Here is a 27,154-nt window from a genome sequence, read left to right on the forward strand (position 1 = left end):
TGTTATCTAGGATTAATCTGTTGCTCTACAGTACAAATAACTGTCATGTGATGCACTTCACTGGTTTTATGATGTTCCTCCCTGCAGGCTACTCTGAAATGGTACAGATTACCTTGATGTTTCCGAAAGGCATCTCAGTGCAGGACACCACTTTCTAAGAGTCTTTGCCATGGTATTCATTGGTCATGCTGAGAAAAATCGATCTCAGTTTATACACTGCCCTTTTGCTCTTACCCTAGTCTGAAAGAAGGAAAAACCCACAACCTATACAACACTAGCTTTAAAGAAAAAAAAAAAAAAAGCTAATAAGAAGGTGAAATAAAAATGCTATCTTTCTGAATTACACTTGAAGTTGCAAAAAGAGAAAAGAGAAGATGAGGAATATAATTTTGTAACCAGCACTTAGTTATACATACAAATAGTTTTGCACTGAGTTTAAAGACACTTCCCATGGATTTACAGGTACACGTCAGAGGCAGAAATGGATAGAGTTATAACATTATAACATATAATTTTAACTACATTTGAACAGAAAATGCCTTTCTGTTCTTTAACTTAAACTATGTGTGGAAAAATGCATATTTATACATAAATGGATACATTGATTTTTTTTCTCTGATAGTGCCTAGAAGCTTTGTTCAGAATGCCATTTAATGAATTTTTGTGCACACACAAAACAAGCTTATATTCTAAACACTAATTTGATTGCATTTGTATGTCAGCTTTGTGCCTACCGAAGTAAGGGAAGAAAAAAAAGGATAAGGGAATGAAGAGCATAGAAGTTTTTAAATCAACAGTCTTCCCATTAATTCTACCCATATGTAAATATTACTTTCGGTAAGAATGAAGATACGCAATGTGCAGTGTTTGTTTCTACATGTGTATACATACCTGTATGTCTTTTGATGCTTCTATGAGACTCAATAGTGGTATATAAATCTAATAGTATATAAATGTAGTAAAACAGTAGATAAAGTCCTAATCACTGAACTGCTTTTCTCTTTATTTACCTGAAGGTACAACTAAATAAATCAGTCCCTTTTCCACAGTTTTGTTTCTTCCCTTTTCTATCTAGATAAATAGTTTTTGTTGTTCGGCTCTCTCTGCCACTGAGAAATGGAAGAAAACATGTCCAGTTGGCAAAGATTTAACACCATTCATACAAAACAGGCCTACATGAGCAGTTGAAAGAGCTGCTATTAAAAATTAATTAAATAAAAGATTTCACTGCCACAACAATAAATCTGTATATCAATTTGAGAATACTTTAAAAGATAGGCTTGGAACCAGAAAGCTTGGTCTAAGCTAACATGAAAAAAATCTCCAACATAATGTGTACAAACCAATGAACTGGAAAAGGCCAAAAAAGCAGGACTTAGTGCATGCAGTTTAGGTTCGGCAAACAGAGCACCTTCAGTTTGTCAGCTATTGTGATAACATCCTCTTTCAAACACTCCAGCTCTCTTGGTAGCATCTCCAGCTTCCTGCATGTGTCCATTTCATCCTTTTGGCTCCGGTTTCTGAAGCTGCTATTTCCTAACCTAAAACTTCTGAATGCCCCAAAAATATAACAAACTACATGCTCTAGCTGAAATAAATCTGAATTTCCAGGGCGGGGAATAAAAAAATCAATTTTGTGGAAAAAAAGCAATATTCTGTCTAGAAGTCAAAGTGATGATTATTTGGCTGCCTGTCCTTAAGGTATATGCCAAATTAACTTCCCACTCTCAAAGGTGAAATTGGAAAACAAAAAAAACCAAACCCAAAAAACTTCTCAGGGAAACTGCTGTGAAGATGGAAAAATATATGTTTTTTCTTTCCTATAAAGAGATTCCCTCAAAAAGTCTGAAGCTTTCAGATTTTCATTAAGATTAACAGTCATTCCCTCTCTCCCATTCTTCCCTGACTCAAATAAATTTGCAACAAGCAGTAGGAAAAAAAAGAAATTCCCTCCTTAAGTCTAGAAATCATGAAGGTTTCAATACTAAGAACAAATGCTCTTTAAACAAAATACAGTGGGCAAGGTTAGCAGCAAGCCAAGCTATGCTGTAATATATTCTGTAACATAGGAAGAAAACTGCTCTGGCTTGTGTATGCAATTCAGATTCAAAATTAATTGTACTTTTTCTTTGTAGCCTGAGTCAACTCTGAGTCCTTGGGTTTTAGTATCTAGCTAGCACTCACAGAATGACTGACAGCAAACTTAGCATCAAATAGTGATTTTTTACTCAAAGATTTGTTGTTTGACAAATAAAAATTTTAAGGCTGAATACCACCTGTGGTACTTTAGAATGCTTCTGAATAATTTTATTATGCCTTTCTAGTTTCAGATTTGATTTGCTAACAGTTTAGGTAGTAAACAGCACATGATTCTTAACAAGCTTGTTGATCATTTTGATGCTTTTTTAAAAAAAAGCCCTTTTTCTCTTTGCACCAAGATTTTTTTATTTTTATTTTTTAACCCCAGCATGTAGCTAAATGATTAAGTAGTATGGATTAGTTGTGATCCCAGCAGACTAGGGTCACAGCGATCACCTTCTGTGCTTCAGTTTCACTGACTGCAAAGTGAAGTTAATGACACTGACCTCTTTTGCAAAGTGCTCTTTATATAGGAACTAGTTATTAATAATCAATTAAAAAAAAGCATGAGTTAGGTGTACTGATGAGCAGAGACAGAGTACAGAGTTCACCGAAATTACAACAATCCCTAGTTTGCAGCAACTTCAGGAAATTAATATCAGAGAAGAAACTTTTATTCATACTCTTATGACTGCATTTCTGTACAGTTACTTAATTTGCAAGCATTTATTGATTGACACTGGCTTTTTGCAACAACCAGCAGCATCCTGAGGTCTTTGTCAAGAAGAATCTGATGCTCATGGTAGAAGTTTCTTCCCCCTTAATACTGGGATCTACTTGGATTTATTTTTTATATGTTTCCTCAGCACACCCCACTGCCCTCTCCAGGCAGCCAGGGCTGGGTCATTCTGTGATGACTGGGGCTGCTCATGCCTCTAGGGCAGATGGTATCACACAACCCCAGCTCACCCCAGGGAGGTGAGAGTCACTCACACCCACGCAGGCAAGGCAGCCAGAGCCACCCAGACCAGGACCAGGCTGGCCCCACATGCCCCAGACCCTGTGTCCCCAGAGCGCTGGGGAGTCAGGGGCTTTATCGATGAAAGATTGGCTCATTTTCCTTTTCATTCCTTCTTCAAGGTTGAAAGGGCAAAGGGAAGGTTGTCAGTGTATGGCACTTCCACAAAGACAATTAATTCTTTAGTCTTCCTATTTTTACCTCTGCTTTCTCAGAACTGTGTATCAGATGAAAGAGATACGTCATGCATTCTCCAGTGAACACCTCTTGCAGTTGGTTTTACAATGATTACAGCCATCTGAGACCCTGGTACATCACCGTAACTGTGAACAAATGTTCTAAACCCCGTCATGCTCATAAATGATACAGCTAGGGCACTGCTGCACATTGGCAGTGTTCTAGTTATCTGCAGCGACAGGACCACTATAATTCTGAATTCGTGTGATAGATGAGCTTTGCTAGAAATGCCTATGACTCTATTAAGCTAGGTTGTTAATCAGGGACAGAGATAGTGTTCCTATTACTCTAGTTAGTGTTAATAATGCCTGCAGTAGTCCAGTAATATAATTCCAGCATTACCTCTTTACACATTTGGCTCTAGGTAATTTATGGATAGTAGCAAGTGATATATCCCATAGCTATGAACTCAGTAACTACCCGTAGAAAGTTTCTTAGCAACGTATATGAAGCAATTTCATAGTATACTGTGATTTAAGACAGAACCTTCATTAAAGTCTGCTACTTTACAACTAGAATCTTTTTTTGCAATCAATACATTACCACCTAAAAGCAGCCTCACGCAAGAGTCTGAGTTATTTATAACTTATTAGCTTTTTTTCTGTCCCTGCTCAACAAAGTGTAAGAGTCACAGATATGTGTTCCAACAGACCAGAGTCTGATGCCCTTAAGTACTCCTTTTTGCTCTGCACCACCCTTAGGATTGCCTGGGCCTGTCCCAGTTTACCTGGTCTCCTGGGAATGGTTTACTACGCAAAGGCCTCCAGAGAAGAGCTCTCTGACTTTTTTCCCCTCCTCCCCTGAGCACTATTTGTCAGATTCGACCCCAATAGACTTCCTGTACTGGAGGGAGCAGGAGACTGTCATTAAGACTAAGCATAAGGAAGCCTTAGCTACCCAGCAAGGGTACTCTTATGGCCCTTTTGTGATAAAAGAAAAGTTCAAAATAATTCTCTTGAGCTCTGAATGGCTTTTTTGTCTACTGTTGAAAAATAGGGCTGGCAAAACCTTACCTTGTAACCTTTATAACTCTCTCAAGTGCTACATTATATCTGCACACCAGCTATTACCTCTTCTTTATACCCTGTGATGGAAATAGCCTACACGATTAATGTTTTATCATTATCAGAGATAGTAAATTTAACCTAAAGACGTTTACACAAGGTACCTATTTAGTTCGAGCGAGCTATCCTCCATTTCCCAGGTGCTCCAAACACACCTTCTAGATGCAGAGAAAAGTTCATGTAAGCCTCAAGGAGACATTGCAGTGACCCTAGCACCTATCTGAACTGCTCCTTTAAGTCTGACTACAGCAGACTGCTTGAAGTGCTCAGGCAGCAGCAGCCCACTTTGAACTGCTGTCTTTCCCAAGCATTTCTTAGACCAAGCCATGCTGCAGCCTGCACACGGACCTTGCTGTGTAAATCCAGAAAAGCCAGGAAGCAATCGGCTTACTGCACACATGGCAATTAAGTGATTAGTTGTAGGTCCCAGCATGTTACAGGAGAGGGCTGTGGCGCAAGTAACATCATGCTACTAGATAAGCTAAGAGCTGCAAAGCTAAAAAGATCAGTCAGTGCCAGTTAAGCAAGGTCTTTTCTAAACTTGTTTAAATGTTTATTTGTCATGTAAATGCGCTTCAACATTAAAAGAAATTATTAAAGTTAAGAACCCGTGTAACCTTTGGAGTGAAATTAAAAACTCATGAGGCATATAGGTAGGTAAGAGAATGTTGTAAGAGCTACTCTTGAGCACTGCAAAAATCAGATCTTTCAGCATAGACTTTTTAAACCTCCCTTCTTGGAAAAGCAAATGGATTTATCAATTGCTGCAAAGAATGGCTCTAAATATTATATGAAATTATAGAAGAAAAGAGTAGGTAAAGAAGCCTCCGAATTACTTTAACCCCAAATGTAATCATTTAAATAAGTCTGTGGGGTTTTTTTCATGTGGGGAGCAAGGTGTTAAATGAGTCTAATAGTGATTGCTAGGAAACACTAATCCTGATGGGGTTTATTCTACCATATGGAAAAAACAGGTGTTTGCCAAGGGCAGCAAACAATATGGGGCAAGAAAATCTTTAATGGCTTTTGCATGCATGAGTGAGTGTGGGCCAGGTGGATCAGCAAAACATTTACATATACCAATGGCAGCAAAAAACCCTGGGCTAACAAAATACAGTATTTCTAAACTGAACGACATTGCTGCATTTTGTCCATATCTAGCACTTCATTTTTTTGCTGCTGTGATGAGTCAGGGTGTCAAAATGTCAGTTTAAAATGGAGTCTCAAATGTTGCAATTACCCCAGCCCCAAACGTGATAACTGAATCCTATCAAGAGAAGCACAAAGAATATAAATTCCATGCAAATGCCATGCAGAAAAATACCAAGCATTATGTTTCATAATGCAGTGAGTATTCTTTGTCTATAGCAAAAATGATATTCCTTTTCAGGACAGATTGTTTAATGCATTTCCATAGTTGGCTAAACATGCAGTGATGCAATTTATCAACTCTGCAAAAATATTTTTGTCTTCTTTTTTTCCTTTTTTCTTCTTTTACTATGACATATATGTTGTAATGTTAGAAAATACCAATGCAGTATCACAACATGCTCTCTGCAGTGCCTGAGGGGCTTTTTTAAACTTCAGAAAAGAGTATTTTATAACCAGTAGTATAGTAATGATACAGACTATAAATTGCTGAGGGAAAATTTCTTATTAATCTTGCAGTGCCCTGGTGGAAAACTGTCTTGACAATGGAGGTTTTCTGCAACATGATTTGACTATTTTATGTGCTAGGGTTGTGCCTTTATTTCCCAGTCAGTGATTGGAAGGAACAGCATCTTCAGCAACCTCAACCAAATGAAAAATGACTGACTTCCATGCATCTGATTTCAGTACTTCTTGTAGCTATGTGTCTCTTGTTCCTTTCCATTCTGTCTCTCCTGCCACCATCTACTCCTTCCTGTATTTTTTGACACATCCTTTGAGTCCAATACCTGTTTTCTATTCCTTCCAGCTCTGTAATCCTCTGACAACAATACTTTCAGGCTGTCTGACATTGTTTCTGAGTAGCCATCTCTGACCCAGTCTTGACAACTTTTGTAGACTACCCTTTCCCACTTTTCCTTTCATGATTCAGAGGGCTAACTGGATGTAACCTGTGTTCTTGCTTATACTAGTAGAGATAATTCAAGAGCTAAGCTATTAGGGAACTGTATCACTTGCTTCATCCATCTGCTCTTTTAACAAAAAAGTTTATGTTCTTATTTCTGCACCTAACTCATACATAATCGACTTGGCAGTAAGACGCAGATTTGGTACTAGCTAACTTTTGCAAAATAAGATGCCTTTAGAAGAGTACAAAGTTAATTCCATTGCAAAAGAAAGACCTTCCATCACATAAAAATGGCTGGAGAAAAGCAGCCTCTCTCTTAATTAAACACTTCTAAAATAATTTAATACAGATAGAATGAAATTAATAATGACACACAAGTCATTTCTTTCCATATATAGAGAAGCCTCATCTCCCCAGTCAACAGTCTCTATAGTAGCTATTTCCTGATCCAGAAAGTAATAAGCTATTTACTTTCTCTTGAAATGTTGCTCAGTTTGCCTGAAAAGAAGAAAAATAGAATTCCATGTAGGTGCTAACAATTACCATTAACAGCTCCTGTGCTGAAAAAATAAAGATTTTTGTCAAAAATACTGTCATGGTTTAACCCCAGCCAGCAACTAAGCACCACGCAGCTGCTCACTCACTCCAACCTAGTGGGATGGGGGAGAAAATTGGGAAGAGAAGTAAAACGCATGGGTTGAGATAAGAATGGTTTAATAAAACAGAGAAGAAGAAACTAATAATGATAACACTAATAAAATGACAACAGCAATAATAAAAGGATTGGAATGTACAAATGATGTGCAGTGCAATTGCTCACCACCCGCCAATCGACACCTAGTTACTCCCCGAGCAGCGATTCCCCCCACCCCTACTCCCCCCAGTTCCTATACTAGATGTGACGTCCCATGGTATGGAATACACCATTGGCCAGTTTGGGTCAGCTGTCCTGGCTGTGTCCTGTGCCAACTTCTTGTGCCCCTCCAGCTTTCTCGATGGCTGGTCATGAGAAGCTGAAAAATCCTTGACTTCAGATTAAACACTACTTAGCAACAACTGAAAACATCAGTGTGTTATCAACATTCTTCGCATACTGAACTCAAAACATAGCACCGTACCAGCTACTAGGAAGACAATTAACTCTATCCCAGCTGAAACCAGGACGGTATCCTTTACAGTCACTTCTCTGCTCCACTTACAAAGGCTGCATGTATTTTATTTCAAAACAGATGGGAATGGACAAGAAGAAAATGTTCTCTCATTCTTATTTCTTTTCTATCTCACAGAAATCTATCTACCCACTGAAATCTCATTCCTGCCTTGATTTAGATACCATTTGCCAACTTGTTGCAGAATTTCTCACTATTCTCTGCGAGTAGAAAAATTAGGATAATAGAATGAAAGGCGAAGCTGAATTTAAAACATTTTGTAAAGGATATTCCAGGGACATGGGAGGCAGGAAAGGACAGTGATAGAAATATTGAGTCACCCCAGAAGTAAGATCATTTGTGATTCAAGAAAACAGTATAAAATAAAACATTTAGATCTCCTACTGAGATCCAGATGGGACTCACTGACTGTGGAGATTGGTGACAGCAAAACTAGGTAGACAAAATTGACCTGCAAATGTGCTTTCAAAGGCAAACAGCTGCCTGAGGTTAAAAACAACAACAACAAACCCCAAGCATACAACCAAACAGAAGCTTTCCCCCCACACACATACTGCATCCAGCTCAGCAGAAATTAGACAAAGCTTACCTGTGGAGCTTCCTCCTGCTTCTATCCTTTACCTGCTATTGGCTGGCTTAAGGACATTTGTGATGATCAATGGGATGCTAACATTATCCCTTCTGTCTAGAAAATATATATGATGGCATGTCCAGAAGAGGAAGATCACTTGTGAAGGGTCAAATATACCTGAACCAGACAAGATTGTGCCCATTTAATAATTTCTGACACACCACTACATCAATAATCAGGATTGTTACATTAAACCAAAGGGAAGTGTTATTTTACAAAATCCGAACTTATTTTACAGTCTAAGTCTTGGAATGAAGGATTAACAGCATGTGGACAGTACAGGCTAGAGTTCCCAGGATCCCCATTTTAGCAATGAGTACTCCCTTTCTCTGATTGGAAAAAAGTATTTTAGAGTCTGCTTATACATTTTTCATTTAAGAGTTGTCATATAAGACACAAAGATAGCAGAGGATGTGCTTTGTAATGCAGCACTCCTCTCTTCCAACAGTCTCCCATTCCCTACCCTGGAGAGTCAGAAGCCTTTACTTGGTTCTGTTCTCTCTTATTCTGAAAAACCCTGCACTCCCAATGCACACTGAAACACCAGGACTGTGTGAACAAAAAATGACCCTATTCAGATCTCCAACTGCATGGCTAGAGCACCTCTTCCTCCACCACACTGTATAGTTTGAGGTGAAAATGGCTACAGCTGATGGCCTGCCCATGGAGCATCATCCAATCCAAGCAGGCGAGCTGCAACGTGAGTATTCCTAGCTGTTAACAGAGGAAGAGATGAAATTTAAATAACTCTTCAACTGCTCAATGGGAAGCAGGAGATAAGAATTTATACCCTGGATTTTAAGAAATAACATAACCAGTCAGTGTACAATCCTCCTAACAGCTCTGACGTGTGGTTATTTTGTGCAACCAGGTTGAATGGTTAGTTTCCTCCAAAAACCACAACAATGTTCCTACTGAATACCCCACCAGGTCCTATTGAAATGAAAGTGTGACTGGGCTGAGTGTGTTATGTTAATCTATAACAGCAGTGTTCTGCCCTTCAAATATACATTAATCTCAGGGCAGACACCTCCAGCTATACCAGAAATAAAATACCAGAATTACTTACAGAATTCCAAGGAACAGTGTAGCAAAGTTAAAAGAACAAAAAAAAAAAAGGGGGGGGGGGGAACAGAAAGAAAAGGGCCCTTTGCTTTATTTCTTCCTCATATCAGAGAATGACTGCATCATATAACTTGAGCTGTGACAAATTTTATTTTGTGTCCTATTAATAGGTACAAGCTCCAATCAAAGACTAACATCACACTGTGTTGATACTGCTCTGACAAGCAATACTCTTTCTTAAATAGCTAGGTCAGAGAAACTAGGTCAGAGTTTTCTTTTCCCCAGCCTCCATCTTGTACCACTCTGAAAAGCCCCTTTCTCCTATTGGAGAACTCTTTTACTTTTACTGCAGACTCAGCCTGGTAAGAAGTATTTCAGGGTTGAAAGAAAGTGGGAACACGAACAATCAGCCAAAAGGAACAGAACACACACAAAAAAAGAGGCTGTGGAGGCAGGACCAGGGGATGAAGAGGGCTGCACTGGGGCAAAAGAGAAAGGAGCAGTGCTCACCCTGCAGAAGGAATCCATGGCAGTGGAAGCTCCTGCCTTTTGGTGCAGGCTCCAGAAAGGGAGCACCACAGTAGAAAATAGCTAGGAATAATTAATTCAGGACAGCGGTTTCTGGCAGTCATGAGCTCACCCTGCTCTGTAGTTTAGATTCCCACTGAAGCCACCTCCATGTACCGCAGTTCTAACCAGAACTCATGTCAGTAAGTATCGTTCTCAAATTTATTAAAGAACATCCACTGCTTCACCAATTGTCAAAATACAACTCAAGTACTATCCCACTTAAGAAGGGTTCTATAAATTTTTAACTTGCCAGTAAATAGCCATCATGTACCCAACTTTTGCCTGTCATGACTATGCTAAAGTTGATGATAAATAATACCTGTCCAATTGCTTAGAAAGGCTGGCTTTGTTGTTTGTGGGGTTCCCAGCTACATCCCATCTTAGCACCTGCATCTGATAAATGCAGTTGTGATAACTTCTGCTTACTGCTATAATTTCTATAATTGACTGTTTATTCAAGAGCAATTGATTGATTATTCAATTCATATCCCATCGTCCCTCTTTCATAACTGTGAGTAATATTTGGAAAGATCCAAATAAATCAATGTGATATAAATTACTCGTATCACTATTGGCTAAGCATGGCTGATTTCAGTTAATTCATAATTAACATTTTCATCTGACTGAGTCATAACAGTGTGTACTGGAATATCTGAATTGCAGGTAATCGAGGGAGTTGCTGTCTCCAGCAATCTATAGGTAGGATAGGTACAAGAAGATTTCATGAGATATGATAATACACCCAGTTCTTATTATTCAATATCCCACAGGCCAGACAGTAAATATTCTTCAGCCTTTAGAAGATTGCATTTTCTGAAATTTTAATTTTTTTATAATATTGTGTGTGTAAATTTAGTGTTTGAATCACTGTGAAAAAAATTATAGGGAAGGTACCCAAAAATCAAGGCAGGAAATGGTTTATCTCCATGTTTCTCCTTCCTTGAGTATTGGTGAATACTAAGTAAAGAGTAAGTCAGCCAAATGGAACAATAGTATATACACATCAGAAAATATTTCCGTTGAGAATCACATGCACATAGAGTGTTTTGGTATAGTAAGAAATGGTAAGACAGAAATCATATGTTCTAGGATATTAACAGAAATAATTGTCAATATGATTATCATGGTGAATAAGGTTTCTGTTTACACAAGAAACATGCTCAGATGAATGTGTAATTTCTGTGCTCTTGCTGAGATACTAATTAATGTAATCAATACTTGGCAGGAAATGGCAACACTTTAAAAATCATTATTCAGAGGTTAGATATACAGAATGAGCTTTACAAGAAACGGTACTCATCTAATATTTTCAATCCATCTGAAGCACTAATTCTAGAATATAGTACCATCACTCACTTCATTACAACTACAGGAATCAATTAACATAATGTCATCACAGCTCATCCTTCCCTTCTTTGGTTGAAATTTCAAATTATTAATTGACTCATGTGCAGTAGATGGCACACATAATCCTCTGTAGACTCGAAGCACCAGTTTCTCAAAGAGAAGCTGTACCCTAAGCTGCCTAATGGCCCTTGTCACTCTAGCAGGTAATTAAAAGGCTTCTCACTTTGGCAATTAGCCAGTGGAAAAGCAGACAGAATGCTCCACTTGTAAAATGAGGAACGAAGCTCATACTTTGAAGAAGAAATGATAATATTTTGCAATTCCATAATGCCTTTTCTTCAGGGATTTTAAATAAATTAATAAGCATTAATTAATAGGACCTTGTAAATTTCCTGGGAAATACTTGTGCTACCCATTATAAAAGAGGACAAAAAGGAATTCATTGCCTCAATTTCCACAGGATCGTTCTTTTTGGATGCCTTAGCCCTGGTGAATTTAGTTGGACTACTATGTTGAGGGAACTGTTGAGTATTTCTGGTCCCACTAAAACAAGAAGAATTTTTCATGCTCATCATCACTGAAGGTCAGACTTTGGATGTATTTTGTGTGACAACCAGAATTCATGCACAGTACTAGCACCATTTAAAAGACAGAAACTTAAAAATGAACCTGGTACCAGGCAAAACCTTTCTGCTAATGCAGATACAGTAACAGATAAAGTTATTACACTGTAATGATGTTAAACATAATGGTGAACATATTCAGTCACTCATTTTGGGACACTTCAAATTATCTTTGTACTCAAAACATTTGAAGAAAACCAAATATTAATGTTTTGACTTGTCATCTGATCAAATGATGTGTTCCAGTTATTCAGAGGAATTCTGTGAGACTTTTCCTTTCTGCAACACTAGGATGAGTCCGAGCTATTAACAGAGATAACATCCATGACTATAAAACAGCAAATGTGTTATAAGCACTCTGCAGTGGAGCTTGTATAACAACTGTCACAGTTTTTGGTTTTTGTTTTTGTTTTTTTTTATGTTTTGCATTTGTTCTTTGGGTAAATTGTCTAACAATTTTTTAACTGACCTATATACATCACAAATGGATAAAAAACAAAAGACTGTAAAGAAAGAAATTATTTTGTCAACACACTAGCAATCAATATGTGCATCTCTTTCAGGAACAAGGCTCCTTGAAGAAGAATAAAATAAATGAAACTCAAAGCAGTTTAGCACAGATGTAATCTTTATCTCTACAAAACAGTCACTGTAAGACAAATATGGTTTTAAAAGAGTTCTTTAAAAGAGACTACAAATCTCCTGAATGGAGATTTTCTGTTCAGGAATTATGCCTTGTCAGAGTCATAAGCCATATCACTAAAAGGGCCTTTTTTTCCCCACTGTGTCCCTTGCAAGGAGAGCTGCCAAATAGGGCTAAAGTTTTTCTAATATGAAGTGTTTAGGTTTTTTTTCTACAAACACTGACAAAAAACCTTCACATTTTAATCAAAACACTTATAATTGGGGAAATTTTGGAAGATATTCTGCCAACTACATGCCCAAGAGCATACTAGCAGTCATAAGAGATGACAAACACCTTTCAAAGTGTGTGATTATAGATATCATATACCTTAATGCAAATATTTCTAATAATAATTACTTAGGTTAGTAAGTTATTAGAAAATGAAGTAGCTTCTATTTAATGCAGCAAGGTTAAATCTGATTACTACTAATAGGACATATTTCAGCATGGAAAATACTGCTACTCATTAAAGAAATTATTTAAGTATCAATGCATAATCAGTTTCCTTAACTAGCTCATAGAAAACAAAATAGTCAATTTGAAAAGTTCTTCAAAAGAAATGAAAACATCTTATTTCTGTCATTCTAACTTCTTAGAAATCAAATAAGGGAAAAAAATCAATCCCCACACTATTTTTTAGATGGATTATTAAAGAAGTCTTTCTGAAATTACTTAGAGAAGATTCCCAACTGCTGTTAAGAAAAAGAAATCTCTCAGCAAACACACTAAATGAAAAAGCTAAATACTAGGAAAATTTAAGAAATTGGTACTGAAAATAGCAGCAAGTAGGTATATACTGTATAGTCTTGATAGCTGAAGTTAGCTATTTTGAAAAGGAACTGAGGTTTCTTCTTATGGCTGGAAAAAAATTAACAACTTGCTTCTGAAAGACAGAAGTCATATGTCCGCTTACTCTGTTCTTTTGCTGATTTTATCCTGACTTGAAGCTTATCTGATCAAGTCAGTAAAATGGCAGAAAACTAACGCAGGAAAAAGTGCTTCTCTGTTTTAAGGAGTGGGTATTTGTTTCTTTGTCAATTTAGCAAATTTAATTTACTACTGTATGTTCAGATAAGCATCAGAATTGTTATAGGACACAGACTAGGAAACAAATATCTGCAAGCCAGAATTTGGGAATGAGATCTTTTGATGGAAGTAAGCTATTGTCATGGTTTAACCCCAGCCAGCAACTAAGCACCATGCAGCCGCTCACTCACTCCCCCCCCATCCAGTGGGATGGGGGAGAAAATCAGGAAAAGAAGTAAAACTCCTGGGTTGAGATAAGAACGGTTTAATAGAACAGAAAAGAAGAAACTAATAATGATAATGATAACACTAATAAAATGACAACAGTAGTAATAAAAGGATTGGAATGTACAAATGATGCGCAGGGCAATTGCTCACCACCCGCCGACCGACACCCAGCCAGTCCCCGAGCGGTGATTCCCTGCCCCCACTTCCCAGTTCCTAAACTAGATGGGACGTCACATGGTCTGGAATACACTGTTGGCCAGTTTGGGTCAGGTGCCCTGGCTGGGCATGAGAAGCTGAAAAATCCTTGACTCTAGTCTAAACACTACTGAGCAACAACTGAAAACATCGGTGTTATCAACATTCTTCACATACTGAACTCAAAACATAGCACTGTACCAGCTACTGGGAAGACAGTTAACTACATCCCAGCTGAAACCAGGACAGCTGTCCATTCAGCTGTAACAGGAAACAGCACCCTGAGAAAGAATACTCTTTTCTCATTAGTTTATGGAAGGAGGAATTATAAAACCCTCCTAAACTGATTAAGGAAAGTCACTCTTTCCCTCACATTCTTTTTGTTCCTGTTCTAAACTTACCTGTAGAGGCAAATTAGCTGTGATAAGTACTGGAAGAAGCAACCAAGTTGCTAAACATCAGGGGAGGTAATCTTTTAGTATAAATTTCACCAGGAATTTAATGTGGACAGGCAACAAACAACTATTAGCACTACCATGGGACTATATTTAATTTCTTATTATTATTTTAGTGGGTAATGAAATGCCTTTTGAATTAAAGAGGTTAGCAATTTTTAAACAGGAAACTGTTTCAATTGTGCATATCTGGACTCATGAGCTAGCCTACAGTGTAGAAGGTGAATAGAAGACTTCAATTCACACTTAGAGGAATTTTTATGAATTGATGGGCCTATCTTAGAACAATTCCTTTAAAGGGTAACTGGTTTTAATGGTTGGGGATTTGGGGTATGTTTGTTTTGAAGTTGTTGGTTTTAGTTTTGTTTGGTTGGTTTTTTTTAACTGACCTCATGCTTTTGATAAGAACAAATGACATTTAACTGTGTTTATTCAGATTACCCAAATTATAATTTGTTTTACAGATCTGTGTAGCAGGGCTCACTACAAATTTGCTATACTACGTTTGGGGTCATTTCCAAGCCAGATCAACAAATAACTAGCATAATCTCTGTTAGAGCTTACCACAAACAGGAATACAAAAAGAACATGAATGTTGACGGTGATGTTTGTTCTCCAAACATGTCTCTCCCTTCATGTTTCCTTTAGTGCCTTGGGTTTGGGATGTTTTTGCCAGCCTTGCTCAAGAAGTGCTCTGTGCAAGGAGCAAGTCTCTTCTGCCAGGACTTTGCCCTCACTCTCCCCAGCCATCCATGCCTAGGGCCTGGCCCTCCATAAGGCCTGCCAAGAATAGATGTCTCTGTAAATGGACTACAGATCTGTCCTCACTAGTTATGCATTCACATTTTGGTAGTAAGAGCAGGAAACAGGTCTTCGGTTTAATTTCTGAAACTTAATCTTTGCCATTTCTTCATAACCTGTTTGATGTTAGGCTTTGAAGATTTGAACCTTAATATTCACAAAGACATGTCTGAATACATTTCTATTTGCAAAGGCACCCACTCATGGTTGCACGGGGTTTTTTTAGCACCCAAAGTAATAAAGTTGCCTGTTGCATACTTGAAGAAAGAAGGTGGGAAATGAGTGAATAAAGCATCCTACTACTTCCCGCGTTTGAAGCCCCAACCTTTCACTACCATGCCAACAAAATCACAACATATGGTCACTGTAAGAGTCCATCTATTGTGTCAGTGTTTTCTAACAGACACTAATGTAAGTGGCCATTTACTGTGTATTTTGTATATTTACACATACTCATGTATAATATGAAAGTTAAACAGAAGTCTTTGTTGATTGTTAGAGACTGATGCTAGCATAAAAGTGAAGTACTTTTGTAATTACTGATTTTGAGATAAGGTCCAAGACAGGTGTACTGACTCAGTGTGACTAGCTGAAAAATGTAGGTTGTCTTCTGTGTGTAGTTTTTATTGGATTTCATAAGACAGCAAATTTGACATTGCCATGTGGTGCAATATAGTTAGTGTGAAAGTTATTTGTAGATGGGTTTTTGAAAGTGGTAGTTTCATTTTACCTTCCATGTGGACTTAAATGGCTTACAGCTCATTCATCTTTTGCTCTTACTCACATGGAATGAAAAGGACTTTGACAAGTCTGAAGCCTGTGAGAGCATTAGCAATTTCTTATGTTTCACTAAAGCTTGTTCAAATGCAATCATTGCAAGAAAAATATATGGCCATTAAAAACCTGCATTCACAAGTCGTATCTTTTTCAGTATTATTATAGTATTCTGATAGGAATTTATGAAATCAAGCAATGAAGATTCATGATCTCAATAACATTTCAAACATTATACATATTAAATTCATATACATTAATGCTATTACTTACTTCTTAAACCACAAAGTCTGTTCTGTCTTTGACCAAATGAGAAAAAAGCCAGTAAAGCTGTAAAAAAGAGGAGCTTAACAGGCATTATGCTTTCTTCTTATGTTGTATGAAAGTAACTGGTACACTACAGCATATTTCATGTATTTTTAATCTTGTTTTCTGAAGGTACGCAATTTACTGTGATCTTGAAATACAATCTTCCTCTTCTTTGCAACTTCAAATCTACTGAAGCCAGCAGTTTAGCTGTTAACTTTCCCTCTTTCATTGATTACGATTGTTCCATAAAAGCTCCATTCCGGAGCTCATATTGTGTGTGAGGCTTGATTTTTATAGCAAGGTTGGCCTCCATCTTGCAAGTCTTCTGAGCCACATAACATTGCAATGGAGGATGTGTTGAAAAGGGAGAGCAAAGGTTGCTGAACAGAAGAATCACAAATTTTCAAATATATAAATATTGCCAAAATTCTGGTGTGCTTCAAATGCTCATGCTTTTTAAGGATGATGTCTTGTAAATCATTCTAATTTTGCACAATAAAGTTTTCTGGTGCACAATGAATTCGGAGGGAGGTATATGTTTTGCCTACTATTTGATAATTCATTTATACCAGAAATGAAGTTACTCAAAATTTAGCACTTATGTAGCAGGCAGGCCTGTACCACAGGCCAAGTATTGCCCACAAATTTTGCAATCTGTGTGGCCTGCTAGCATCTTGGGCTGTATGCATATGCATTAGTGTATTGGGTTTGGCTGGAATAGAGTTAATTTTCTTCATAGTAGCTCCTATGGGACTACGTTTTGGATATGTGCTGAAAACAGTGTTGATAGCACAGGGGTGTTTTCGTTACTGCTGAGCGGTGCTTACACAGAGTCAAGGGCTGTTCTGCTTCTCACCCCACCCCACCAGCGAGGGGTCTGGGGGGGCACAAGGAGTTGAGAGGGGACACAGCCAGGACAGCTGACCCCAACTGACCAAAGGGATATTCCAGACCATATGATGTCATGCTTAGCAATAAAAGCTGGGGGGAAGAAGGAGGAAGAGGAGACATTTAGAGTTATGATGTTTCTCTTCCCAAGTAACCGTTATGTGTGACGAAGCCCTGCTTTACTACAAGGTTACAGGCTGCCATGCATGATCTGCTCTGCAGTAACTGCTGGCCAAGTGTCAATACATCATGATGATACCAAGTAAAAGGAAAACTGAGCTGCCCCTCATAATGGACCTGGGCACCAACTGGATAAATAAGTATTTGTGCCCAGGGAGAGAGAGATGGTTGGCTATCAATCACAAGCATTTTCCCTGGCCAGGGACACTCTGTTCCCCCAAGGCAATCTCAGTGTCTGTAAAAACTCAAAGCTTCTGTAAAGAATTATATAATCACAAGTGATGCCATGCTTTAGATCCCTCTATGGCAACTTCCTAGTTCAATATACAGGATTTGGATGGTCATGGATTATGGTAATGGTCATGCTGCTCTTACATGTCCTGCTAATACAGAACCATGGTTACTCCAGTCCAAAAGGCTGCTTTCAGCTGAAGAACTTCAGAGTTCTACTGGTGCAAGGAACAGGGATAATCCTGTGCTAAGTCAGGCAGCTGTGCACACAGACATGATTTTGCCTTTGTGACTGTTCCTTCTCTATCCAATATATATGCTATAGGCCTCCTTTGGATGGGCTCCCCTGTCTTCAGTTATCATCCCTTCCTACAGGGTGAGAAAGGGAGGCTCAGGTGACAAGGAACAGGACTTGAGATCGCTGACACTTGCTTGTATTTTGCTCCCATATTGTACAAAAGTGTCAAGCTCTCAGTAACGTAATTACCACACAGCAGCATGAACCCCGTATGAAGAACAGCCTGGAGATCATCTCTGGCACTCTTACAGCTTTGTCAGAAAAAGTAATTCTTTTGTATTTAAGTGGCCATTTCTACCCTTCCCCCTGCCCTGTCACCTTTTTTTCTTCTCTCTGTGAGTCCCAGACCATTGTTTAGTCTGAATACACCATAAAAAAATGAAGAAACAGAAATCATCAAGAAAGCATTTATTCCCCAAGTTTGGGATTTTTTAATTTTGGTGCAATACCACAGTGAGCCTGCTGTCATCCTCTAAAATATTGCTAATGTTAACTGACTGTATGAAAAGTAGCATGAGATAAGATTGCCAAAATGGGATGAGGGATCTAGTTATAGATGTATAGAAATTCAGCACAGTAAAAGGTTCTATAGTAAGTGGCATCACACTGGCTTCCTCTGGACCTCAGACTAAAAAGGGGAATAAACTGAGAAAGAATGAGCTTTTTTTACAATCTAAGTTATGTAGGAGCATCCATACAGATTTTTTTCTCATTGTTCAGGAAGCTCAATGCTCCCCTGCACAGTACTGAGCTGACACAAATGAGTTTTCAGTGACCACTTCCTAAGATTCTTAGGCACTTGCTGGCATTGTTAACACGGGGGTCTGGATTATAGCAGTTTTACTGAAATCTGTGCTGAGTTTCTCTTTTGCTTTTAACCCAAATTCAAAGTAAATAAATTATCGAAGGGACTGCAGGTCAGTAGGAACCAGGTCACAGAATGGTGAGAAGAAGCAAAGGGGATCCAGACACTTTTCCCCCCAGGCTCAGCAGCAGACAAGCATTCTCTGTTGCTCTTGCGGTCCCTGCTTCTCCAAAGCAGCCTGTCCTCCTGTCACCACAGGCAACCCAGTGCCGCATCCCCATGGGCAGCCTGGATGCTGCTGTTCTGTGGGCATGCACTCTGCCCATGTGGTCTCATCCCATCCTACCCCTTTGGTACGTCCTACCCCACTCAGAGTGACCAGGGTGGAAGTAACCCCTGCTGGGGAGGAGGGAGCTCTTTTGAAGCTCTTTCTGAAGGAGCCATGAGACCACGCAGTAACATGGGTCTGGGTCTGATGCAACTGGTGCAGACACCAGTGGCGTTATGCTCCAGGCGAAACATGATTAGTGAGGCTCCAACAAGGATGGCTCCGAAATGACTGGAAGCCACCCTTTCTGATTGTCTTGGAGCCCTTTTAATGCAAATGCCTGCCTTATAATCAGGGTTTATGTGTCCAGCTGTGGAATTGCTTGCCTGCTGACACTCTGTGCAGTGTGCCTACCTTTAAATCAAAGTTCAAATGAAAAGGGCACCTCTGCCTGGCCTCCTCTGGCTCCTGAGCAGCACAGTTTCAAAGAACTCAAGGATTGTTAAGAATCACATAGTTGAAGAAATTGATATGAAGACCTAAGGAAAAATAGAGATGAGAAGACAGACTGGCATATGCAAGAAAAAAGCTGAAAGAAAATACTGACAAAGGAGATGGGTTGCGATAAAAGATGGAATGATAAATATGCAGGATACATAAGAGAAAGAACATGATTTCATATTTATTTTCTTAATCTCCAAGCAGGGAACTTAACTGATATGTAAAATGTTGAACAGACTTTTGAATACATATTAAAAGAGAATGAGCAACAGCCAAACTATCATACTCGTATCTACTTTGTGTCTGGATAGATATTTTCTGCCTTTCTGGGTAGAGGACTATACTTTCTGAAGGTACTTTTGTCCAGGGCTTAAAAGCTTTTTAAAAGTCATGTGAGGGTTGGGAAGGGCTGGCCGTTCGGCTTGGTATTTAGCATACTCCATTATTGTTCTGACTGACTTCTGTATCCTGCATGTTTTCCCAGAACAGCTGTGATGTGTTAAGGACTTTTTCTTCCTGTATGAAAAATAATTTTATTAAATCACTTCCCAGGTGTTATTTTGCCAATTAATCCCATGCATTCCTTTATACCAGTGACCACATTAAATGCTCATTTTTATGTCTGTTATGTTTCAGCGTATGTGCAGAGTGTTGCTATGCTGATTCCAGATATGAGCTATATGGTCTCTTCTTATTTACAAACACATAAGCAAATTCTGGTCAAAATAATGAAAAAGAAATCCTCCAGGGCAGCGAACAGAAATACTAGCATAATAAAATACAGAAGGCAAAATAAGTGGACGAGTAAAGCATAATACCTAAGGGTGGTAGCAGTCTGCTAAATCTGATTACTTAAAATGAAATACGGGTAGTGAGAAAGCGAATCTAAAAGCACAGAGATAATGAAAGTTTGAGCTTCTCAAATAGGAACAGTGTGCATTCATCTCCTAGAAAAAAGTTTATGTAGCCTTTTTAGTAGCAAGTAAGATTCAGCAATATATTGTAAAAGTTTTCATCAAAAGTGTTAGGTTAACTATAGCTTCTTTAGTAGTTATCGGCAGAAAAGTTGTCTTCTAATACAACTGTAAAGAGCCAAGAACTCTATAAACACAGTAAAAACTGATACTAAGAAATACAGCTAGATTTGTTTCTCCTAACGTTTTTATGCCTAGCAGTGATCACTTACATAGAAGAAAGTTTAATGCTGGCACATGTGAATGGAAATGGATACAATAACTGGGTTATCTTCAAGACAAAACTTTACATTAAGGTAGAAGTCTTGCTCTGCAAGCTTATACCACAAACCTGCAAGCATTCACCTACATGAGTATGTGTACACATATTTTGACCAATTTTCTATTTTATCTATGGATTAAAAAGTGTTTCTACTATTTAGTATGGAAAGAACTGAAGGACTTTGTCATATAATACTGGTACACAGCACATAGGCTTGGTGACTTCCTAATACAGACATGTTCTCAGATTATTTTTACTTCATTCTGCAAAGAGAATATACGCAGTCCCAAAACACATCACTGTCATTCCTCAAAAGGTAGTTTATATGTCATCATTATTATTACAGCTGTGTGGTAAATTATTTTCCTGAATTCAAAATTACCCCAAACTTCATAATGATAAAAACAATACACTGTTGTGTGTTCAGAATGGAGACCTCCATTATTTTGATTAGAAATCTACCACTGCAGGAACTGGCACACTTGCTTTTGTCAGAAACTCTGGTAACAGTATATACATCAATGAAAGAAACTTTCCCTCAGGAAATTCTGATCACTTCTAGCTCTGACTTCGTATCTCAGAGAAGTAGTTCACTGTGGCAGGTACGTTGACATCTTGAATTAAAAACTTGCTGGTTCTCTTTGGCTAGTGGGAAATTTGGTGAAAAATAATCTGCAGCTCTGCTTTATGTAAGCCTCCTATGTAACAATGTAATGTGTAGGGAAGGAGAAAAATGCTGTTGCTTTCTACTGTCCCTTCACTCTCTCAGCAGGGTAAGGACAGGGAATGAGAAGGGGGAAGGCAAGGTGGGAGTGGGGGGAAGGTGATTATTAGTTTTTGTCTTTGTTTCTCACCATCCAACTCAATTTTTAATTGGCAATAATGAAACTACTTTTCCCCAAATCGAGTCTGTTTTGCCCATGATGGTAATCGGTCAGTGATCTCCCTGTCTTTATCTCGACCCACAAGTGTTTCCATCTGATTTCCTGCCCCGTCCTGTTGGGAAGGGGGAGTGAGAGAGCGGCTGGGTGGGTGTCTGGCATCTGACCAGGGTCAACTCACCACAATTTGTTAGAAATTATGTTAGTATGAATACTGCATTAAAGTATTTGTTAATTATTTGATCATCTTTTACTTTCTACAGCATCACAGTCAGGATTTTAAAGAGGCCTCCATAAATCAATAAATTTGAGACAATCTGAAGACTCTGATGAGAACTGTTTGAGCAATTTTTTTATGAGGAATCATAAGATTTATATTATGAGTTCACATTATGTTTTTATCACCAGATTTAGTAATACTGTTATGTAAAATTATATATTCTTTACTTTGGGGGATTCACTAATCTGTGTTTCCTGAAGTACTTTAGTTGCAATTTAATTACTTTTTTCTAAGACCATTTCTCTAACTAGAGAGATTTTTGCTTCCCATATGGCTCATAGGGTTTAACCCTATTTAAAACTTCATAGTCCCTTAATTTCCCTCAACAGGATAAACAGAAAATATTTACCTCAGGAAAAAAAAAATTAAGTGGTGATGAGAATTTTCCTACACTTTTACAAGAAGATGTCTTTGCTTTTCATGTTTTCCTCAAACAAGATAAAATACATGTAAAGGTCAAATGAACAAGTCATTCAAACATCACTTTTGGACTTGGTATTCAACCCTACTTCGGAACTGTCCACTGAGCCAAAATAAGCTCTACCATCTACTACAGATTAATCAGTTATGCAATATATAACAAATGCTTTCACTAGGGTCTTCATGTCCTGTTTACCCCGATGCACTAAGCTAATGCAAATTACAACTATTCACTGTTAGTTCAATATGGCATGTTCTAAGTAGACTTAACAACAAATGACCGAATGGGTTTAGCAAATAAAACACTACTAAAGCTAGGATAAATTACACAGACATTCCTTCTGCTAGGCAAACAGAGTGTTTACAGCTCCAGTAATGTTTGATAATGTTTGCTTATTTGTTAAAAATAGAGGGAGGAAAAAAATGGGGTTTTATTAATGAAATGAGCCTTTTTTGTCAAAAGTTTCCAGGCCATACTCAATGTCAGCTTTTTTTCCCAGATATTAACTAAGAAAAACTTTGAATGAGAAGATTACTTTAATAAAGCAACAAAAATCTGTGAGATATAATGATAAATATAAATATTTTATAGCCATTTCCATTAACTATGCATAATTGTTAACTAAAAGCCAACGCCTTAAAGCCTTTTTTTTGTCATGTCCTCAAATCACGAGATGAAGAGTACTCAACACCAAGGCTGTGTCTATCTCAGTAACTATCATGTACCAATATGAGCAAATTTATAAAGAAAAATAGCTAACACTGAGGACCAACAACCACACTGTATGAGAGGTCAGGGGGTGCATGATATTGACTCTAGTTTGTTTCCATGGCCTGAATGTTCATTAGTGGATGCAGTGTACCAGGTGTGCTCCTGAAGCATATCTGTGGTTTAGCATCATCCAAGAGAAATACAGTTCATGAACTCCAAGATCACTTAATTTTAAAATCAAAATCATGTAAGTGGGTGTGAATCAGGAGATTCACAGCAAAAGATGACTCCTGATCCAAACCAAAATGCTAACACAGATGCGCTCAAAATGGAAGGAATAAAAGCAGTATAGTTTTCAGACACAGCATGGCAAGTAAGAGTGTGAGTTTTCCTGCACTGCTCTGCTGAGGGACATTTCCCCTTACTGGAAGGATCACCTTTAAAGGAAAACATTTACATTCAGCTCCTGACTCTCATAAAGCCAGACTCAAAGATGCCTATAGGTGAAATGTTCCATATATCATTCCCCTCCCAAGTGGTGAGTTTTAATGAACCAAATGTAGCAGCTATTTTTAATATAGAGATGTATCTGCTTCTTAGCAGAGTGTCTTCTTTGGCTGCTCAGAGCATTCCTTATGCTTCTCCTGTCCTAATGCATTAAAAGGCGCCACGGATGCATTGTATAACAAAGCCTTCCATTATATATGATCACAGTTTAAATTTCACATAGTAATACATTTTTTATGTAATTATCTTCTCCACTTATCCTAGCATTGTAGACCTTTTCTTCATCTCAGTTTTGATGACACTGTATTTCATCTAACACTTGAATAAAACTTATGCCAATATATACTTTCTCTCAGCCTTATAACCTTTTGAGCCTCTTATATTCCATTAAGCCTTCTACTAAATGTGACGTCTCAGCTTTATTTAGATCTCCCTCTCCCTGCAGTATCTTTAATAGCTGTATTACACTTTTATTCCACCAAGGAACAAGGATTTTTATTACCTTTCAAGCAAATGGATTAAAAATATTTTTATTAGATTCTCTTACAGCTGCATTCACCTCATTAGTATTAAAAAAGTCAGTATCATCATTTGTATATATCTTATTCAATTGCCTATAAACCTTCTCATTCAGTCCTAGGTGAAAATGTATGAAATTCTGTTTTAGAGAACAAGTTGACTTTTTCTTCTCAAACTGTTTTTTGAATAACTTGCCTAATGGAGGGAAGGGAAGCCCAGCAGAAATGCTTACAAATATTTGACTAACGGTTCTGGCCAGTGGTTCTGGCTTTCATGTATTGTGTCCTTGCATTTGAAAGAACAGTGAAGTATGACATAAGGCAGCAAAGTAGCATTATCCTGTTAAATTGCTGCTTATATTCAGAGTATTTTTATACCTCTGCTCCAAGTGTAAGACATATAGCCAAAAGAATGCCATAACATACTCTGCTTTGTAAAATCCTATACCAGAAAACTACTGCAAAGCTCTGGACTCTGGCCATATCCTTTCATGTATAATGTCAGCCCTTGAAAAAATACGTACAGATAGATGGAAATAAGGCTACGATAAACCCTTTGTCTACATTGCCCAAATCTTCAATAGACACAACCTGGTTAAAAGTGTTATCTCCTTGTATCACTGTCAATGCTGTCTATACTAGCCCATTAATTTGACAAAATCCCATTAGAAATTTTGCAGTGATAATAACAAAAGGAGGAAAGTAATAGAAAGACTCTGGACACTTTTTCTTCATGCAGTTGAAGTGAATAAAGAAGAATTTCCTATGTTGGTTTCACAGCAGCTACCTGAGTGCTAATTATGACCAAATAGTTTGGAGGAAAGAGCTGATATTGCTCCATGTAATCATAGAGATTCCTTTCCAAAACCCCAATTTTGCTCTTAAAAAAAAAAGTAAATCATATTTCAAAACAGATTGATGATTAACGAAACAGAACTTCATGTTTTTATTGCTTGTCAAAGAAACTTTTTCTCTTCATCTTCCAATGGCCATTAATAAAGAAAAAGATGCAAGAGAGACCAACTTTTTAAAATAAGGCTAGATGCCACTGAATATTGCTTTTCGCTATATATACCCTTGAATTGTTATTAAATACAAAGTTCAAGCTATGGAAGATGATTCATAAGCAAAGTTGTATATAAAGAAATAATTATATTAACATAAAATCTGTTTCCTCTACATAATTACTCCCTACACAATGTCCAACAAACCATTAAACAACAAAACATCTTTTCACGCCTTACAATTAAGACATCTCATCTGATTGCTATCAGAGTTTATCAGATAATTGCAGCTATCTAACTTATGAAGTCTCCTTGACAGCATATGGCACACACATACAAACAGGAAAAAGAAATCTGAGGAGTTATTAAAGTTTCAAACAAATTAAAACTAAAGCTAAGAAGCTTGATTGAAAAAAAAAGTTTTTAAGGTAAATGATATAATCTTTGATTCTCTTTACCACAATCGTATTGCCAATTTTCCTATAAAAGCTCATGCAAACATCATTGTCCCAGATGAGAGTCAGACTGTACTCCACATATTTGAAAATATTACTTCAATGATCCCATTAATATGGAAACAGTGCCATACAATTAGTAAATACAGGTTGACATCACCTTATATATGCAGGGAAGTTATCAACACCATTAATTTAAAATCAGAAACAGAAAGGCACAGAGAGGGTGATTTACTTGTCCAAGCTCAGAGTGGGTATCTGTGGAAGAGACTTTTCTTGACTATGAGACCATTCTTTCTCAATGATGTTCAGCAGAAAAGCAGAGTGTGTTTAACATCACCTCTCTTGTGTAGCACATAAACATTAGCATAGTACTCCCTAGATTTTTTTCGAACTTAGAGATAGCATTCACGTCTGTGCATCTACCTCATGATTTTCATCAAGAAGGTACAATTTAATATGATTAAATTGCAAATGCAGAAAAATACATTATAGCTACATTCACAGAAAAGATAATTTCACCCTAAGTGAATCCCTACTCTCCTCAGACTTTTCCTGTCTATTACAATAAAAGTTAACTTTATAAAAATGTAGAAAATATTGAGGTAAACATAAAAATCATGTTAAGATGCTATTAAAATTATGCTTTTCTTTGATACTGTGAAATATTCCCTGACATAAAGATGGCAAATTGTTTTTGTCAATAAGAACTGTAAAGAAACAATTGTTTTCTAAAGCCATCGTTTTAAATTATCATTAAGCCATTTTTGCAATGTCTTATTAATAATACAGAATTGTGTTTGTTAATAATTTACACAGAGACTTGACAGTTTTCCCCCAAGCAAATCAGTCATTATTGCTACCAAAACAATGTAACTTATTCTGAGTAGCACTGCTCTTTTTGCTGTGTTTAGGGAGAAAGCAAGCACTGATGTTCACCACAATTATACTGACATGAGCAGAGGAAAAACAAAGGCTGCTATTCAGTATTTGTCTACATGTATGAAAGAAGGAATAATGACATTATAAATGAAGAAGCTAGTCTATGACCAAGAAACATTTGTTCTACTGGATTTTCACTATCTGCCTGTATTAATGTGACTGTGTCACTCAAAAATCAGTTATGTTTTACAGATTTATATTAATTTCTAATTTCTATTGCACATATTTATTTTAAAAAAGAAGAAAACACACAAAGCAGATTTTAAAATAACTTTACAGCTTAAAGAAAAAAAAAAACAAAACCACAAAATATAAACAAAACCATGCATTCTGCAGGGAAAAGGATAGTGTGAATTTTCTAGAATGCCGACAGACGACATGCACCTCAAGTATGGGGCCCCTACACACCAGCTTCCCTAGCCTTCCCTTACCACAGGCACAGAGAGCAGAGATGAAAGTGTTCCAGCCTCCTAGACCTATATTGGTTTATAAGATGTCTTCTTTTTCCATTGCCTTCAAGAATTTCCCTGTTTCCCTCTGGTCTTTGCCTGTCACCAACACCTGGCTCAATGTGTCTGCAGATAATTTGAATAACAATCTACCACAGTAAATTGTTACATAAAGATGCCAAGCTGCAGATTTCCCTTAAATAAGTAAACTTAGACAAAATGGACAGGAGCTGCTCTCTAAATAAAT

Source organism: Haliaeetus albicilla, chromosome 21 (assembly GCF_947461875.1).
Source record: "Haliaeetus albicilla chromosome 21, bHalAlb1.1, whole genome shotgun sequence".
Classification (NCBI taxonomy): Eukaryota; Metazoa; Chordata; class Aves; order Accipitriformes; family Accipitridae; genus Haliaeetus; species Haliaeetus albicilla.